Raw genomic sequence first — 5005 nt, forward strand, 5'->3', positions numbered from 1 at the left:
TCCTTCACTCGATGAAGGTTTGCTGGAAATAAAATGGGACTGTCCATGCAGCGTTTGCTTCATGGTCTGGGCTGGGCTTGGCAGGGAGGGTGGTTGACGCTCCTTCTGGCTACTAGGACAGGACTAAACCTCACCGCTCTGCATGTCCCCAGGCTGCTCTGTGCTGGGAAGGCACTTCAGGGAGCCACCTGACCCTGCACACCCTCCTCAGCCAGGTTTGATTCTACCAGTCAGTAGAAAGGAGAGGGCCACACCGTAACACAGCGAATAGCCGCGCACTCAGCCCTCTGGCAGCCGAGAGCACATTCGCACAGATTTCGAGGGCCGAAGTTTCTGAGGAGCTGTGCGGACTCTCGGACATCCCAGTGACTGTGAAGGAGCTGTGGAAGATCCCATCTCACTCGTTCCACTTCTGCGCTGTCTCCCGGAGCCCTGGACGCTGGCACAAATGTCCGTCTCCACTACCGCCGGTTCCTAAGGCTGTGCGCGCTTTCGTCCTCCTAAGCTGACCTCCATGCACTTGCGGATTCGGCCATATCTATGGTGTCACGAGCGCCCGCGTCTGCATTTGCCCTGTGCCACATCATAAAACAGAGTATAGCCTCGCACTCATCCCTGTCGCAGCCGAGAGCACCTTCGCACAGTTTTCAAAGTCTGAATTTCCTGAGGAGCGGAGTGGATCCTTGGACCCCTTTGCGATTGTGAACGAGTTGTGGATGAGCCCCAGTCACACCTGCCACTTCTGCGCTCACACGCAGCTGTCTTAGCTAGGGCAAACATCCGTCTCCACTTGCGCCGGTGCCTGTGCGCTTTCCCCGGCTTCTGCGCTTGTCCGAAAGCGTCTTCACCCATGTGCGCTTGCAGGTTCAGCCATGTTTGCACTTGCACGTGTGCAGGCATCTACTCTTGCTCTGTGCCACACCGTAACACAGAGAATAGCCCCGCACTGGTCCCTCTATCAGCTGAGAGCGCCTTCGCACAGATTTCAAAGTCCAAAATTCCTGAGGCGCGGGCCGGACCCTCGGACTTCCCAGAGGCTGTGAAAGATCTGTGGATCAGTCGCAGTCACACCTACCACATCTGCACTTGTGCGTGGAGCTGTCTCCCCTAGCCCAAATGCCTGTCTCTCCTAGCGCTGGCTCCCACGCCTGTGTGCGCTTTCCCCCGCGCATGCGGTGGCACGTGCACTCGCGTCTACATTTGCGCTGTGCCACACCATAAAACAGCAAATAGCCCCGCACTCGTCCCTCTCGCAGCCGAGAGCGCCTTTGCACAGATTTGAAAGTCCAAGGTCCTGAGGCCCGGGATGGATCCTTGGACTCCTGAGTGACTGTGAACGAGCTGTGGATGAGCCCAGTCACACCTGCCACTTGTGCGCTGACACGCGCAGCCGTCTCTGCTAGGGTGAACGTCTGCGCCCGTTTGCGCTCGCTGGTTCGGCCCTGTCTGCGCTTGCACGTACCCACGCATCTACCCTTGCTCTGTGTCACACACTAACACAGCGAATAGCCCCGCACTTGTCCCTCTCGCAGCCGAGAGCGCATTCACACATGTTCGCAGAAAGCATATAAGGAGTGGAAGATGGGAGGGAGCAGCACGGAAAGCTACCTTATTGAGGTTAGAGCATGTAGGCATAAAGTGAGACAGGCTAAAAGTCAGGTAGAGTTGGACCTTGCAAAGGGAATTAAAACCAGGAGTAAGAGGTTTTATAGCCATATAAATGGGAAGAAAACAAAAAAAGGAGACGTGGGACCGCTATTTGCTGAGGATGGAGTGGAGATTAAAGATAATCTAGGCATGGCCCAATATCTAAACAAATACTTTGCCTCGGTCTTTAATGAGGCTAATGAAGATCTTAGGGATAATGGCAACATGACAAATAGGAATAAGGATATGGAGGTAGATATTACCATATCTGAGGTAGAAGCCAAACTCGAACTGCGTAATGAGAGTAAATGGGGGGTGGGAGATAATCTTCATCCAAGAATATTAAAGGAACTGGCACATGAAATTGCAAGTCCACTAGCAAAATTTGTTAATGAATCTCTAAACTCAGGGGGTTTACCATTTGACTAGAGAATTGCTCATACAGATCCTATTTTTAAGAAAGGGAGAAAAAGTGACCCAGGTAACTACAGGCCTGTTAGTTTGCCATCTGTAGTATGCAAGGTCTTGGAAAAAATTTTGAAGGAGAAAAGAGTTAAGGACATTGAGGTTAATGGCACTTGGGACAAATTACAACATGGTTTTACAAAAGGTAGATCGTGCCAAACCAACCTGATCTCCTTCTTTGAGAAAGTAACAGATGTTTTAGACAAAGGGAACGCAGTGGATCTAATCTACCTCTATCTCAGTAAGGCATTTGATACAGTACCACATGGGGAATTATTGGTTAAATTGGAAAAGCTGGGGATCAATATGAAAATTGAGAAGTGGCTAAGGAACTGGTTAAAGGGGAGACTACAGCGGGTCATACTGAAAGGTGACCTGTCAGGCTGGAGGGAAGTTACTAGTGGAATTCCTCGGGGATCAGTTTTGGGACCAATCTTATTTAATCTTTTTATTACTGACCTCCGCACCAAGAGTGGGAGTGGTGATTTGAGGATCCTGACCAAAGGCCAGGAGGGGTCACCTACACCCCAAGCTTAGCAACCACTGCATGTCCAACTGGAGTGGACAGCTCCACCCCCCTGTCTCATTTTGTCCGCCAGGAACCCCGTCCCCTTGCTTGCCACCTCCCAACCTCTTGCTGTTCCTTTCTGCCGGCTATCGCCTGCCTCAAGACCCTGCCCCTCTGCTTGCCCGCCTCTCTCTGCCGGGAAAAGGAGGAGGGGCAGGGCCCCCTGCCACCTTGGGTCCGGAGATGCGCGACTCCTTTAATGAAGGCTGAAGGCTTGAAAAGGAAGGAGCGCTGGGCCGGGCACTGCCCGCTGACTTGGAGAAGGCGAGGGCCAGAAGGAAGCCACCAAGTAGCGAAGTCCGAGGCACGCTCCTCTACCCGCAGCAGCCCGCCCATCCCGCTCGAGGAATTGCTTTTTATAAGTCGCGCCTGCCTCGCCTCCTTCTCTGCCTCTCCCGGTGTTTCCCTGGGGCAGCAGCAATAGAAGCCGCCGCCGCTGAAGGCTCAGTCTGTTGCTCTGCAGCCAGTAAAGCTCTTAGGAAAAGCAGGACACAGGCCGGCCCCAAAGAAACACACACACGCGTACGGCAGAGCATTCTCACCGGGCTCGTATCTACTTTCTCAAACCGCACTGCAGTCCCTGGGGGGAAAGTGCACCGCTCCCAGAAGCACTGCAAAGCCGGGCCGATGGCCGACTGGATGGGCAAGCTCCCTGTCCCAGCCCCTGTCGCAAAAAAATCCTTATCACACCCCTTTCTCGCATGGAGAACTTACCAGCAGTTAAACTGATAAGAACAGACACGATCTTAGCCTTCAAAAGACCCCAAGCCCAGGACAATGCTCACCGTAACACAGCGACTAGCCGCACGCTGGTCCCTTTCCCAGCTCGTAGCAGAGAGAATAGCCCCTCACTCGTCCCTCTCTCAGCCAGTCGTACAGATCAGAGCTAGCCTGTGCGCTTTTTAAAGTCGCAGGCTCCTGGGCGAGGCTCCGGAAGCCGATGAGTCAGGGCGCCGTTTCGGGGCAGGTGAGGCATGTCCTAACAGCCGGTTCTGTGCGTGGCCCCGCCTATACCTGAACTCAATGAACGTTTCTTGGGAATAAAAGAGGAGCCTCCGCCCCCCGAATCCGACCCTCCCCCATCTTCGACAGCGGGATGGTGGGTGCGTCGTCCCTCCCCCGAAGTGGAGAGGGTGGGAGAAGAAGTGGTACTAGCTCCTCTCTTCCTCCAGGGTCGGTCTCAGCCGTGGGCCAGGTTAAGAGCCTTGTTGCGAGGGGGCGGGGCGCTAAGTTTGCTTTTGACTCCCGGCACGTAAGAATCTCGCTATGCCTCTGGTCCAAGAAGGCGGAGCAGATGGACACACCGGGGATGGACACACCGAGGGGTCGGGGCGCGCGTAGCTGGGAGACACGGAACAGTCGGTTTTGCAGCGTGGGAGGAAGTGAGATATTTGGCAAGAGTCCGAGAATTTGGCAATGGCGGGGCTAAGCCGGGGAGACGTGGAGCGGTCTGGTTGACAGAAGTTTGCAGCGTGGGCGGGTGAGAGACATTTGGCAACAGTCCAAGAAGGCTAACGTAGGTACTGGGAAAATTACTTTAAAAAAACAGTAAGGAATAAAATTGCCGGACAGGTAGATGATCAGAATTTCTTGGGCAAAAGTCACATAGTTTCTGTAAAGGGAAATCATGTCTTATTAATCTATTAGAGTTCTTTGAGGGGGTTAACAAACAGATGGACAAGGGCGATCCAGTAGATATAGTGTACTTAGATCTCCAGAAAGCCTTTGACAAGGTTCCTCAGCAGAGGCTTATGTGTAAGTTAGGTTGCCATGGGAAAAGAGGGAAGCTCCTTTGGTGGAATGAGAACTGGTTAAAAGAAAGGAAACAACGGGTAGGAATAAATGGCAAATTCTCCGAATGGAGAGGTGTAACTAGTGGTGTTCCCCAACGGTCCGTCCTAGGACTAATCCTATTTAACTTATTCACAAACGATCTAGAGAAAGGGGTGATCAGTGAGGTGGCAAAGTTTGCGGAGGACATTAAACTGATCAAGAAAGTCTAGACCAAAGCAGGGTGAAGAACTTCAAAAAGATCTCACCAAACTGAGTGACTGGGCAACAAAACGGCAAATGAAATTTCATGTGGATAAATGTAAAGTAATTCACATTGGAAAAAATAACCCCAACTGTACATACCATATGATGGGGGCTAATTTAGCTGCAAACTGATCAGGAAAGAGATTTTGGAGTTATGTGGATAGGTCTCTGAAAAGGTCCAGGTAGAGTGCAGCGGCAGGCAAAAAAGCAAATAGGATGCTAGGAATTATTAAAAGGGGGATCGAAAATAAGATGAAGAATATCTTACTGTCCCTATATAAAACTATT

General features: G+C 52.0%; 1 non-coding gene across 1 annotated transcript; it reads right to left on the reverse strand.

Annotated features, from left to right (window-relative positions):
• Nucleotides 1-3266: 3266 nt before the first annotated feature.
• On the reverse strand, nucleotides 3267-3459 carry LOC149521114 (U2 spliceosomal RNA). The gene has a single exon (XR_016348140.1). It is a non-coding gene; the product is annotated as a U2 spliceosomal RNA (small nuclear RNA).
• Between the last annotated feature and the right edge of the window lie 1546 nt (nucleotides 3460-5005).

Source organism: Pelodiscus sinensis, chromosome 30, assembly GCF_052426305.1.
Source record: "Pelodiscus sinensis isolate ZL-2025 chromosome 30, ASM5242630v1, whole genome shotgun sequence".
Classification (NCBI taxonomy): Eukaryota; Metazoa; Chordata; order Testudines; family Trionychidae; genus Pelodiscus; species Pelodiscus sinensis.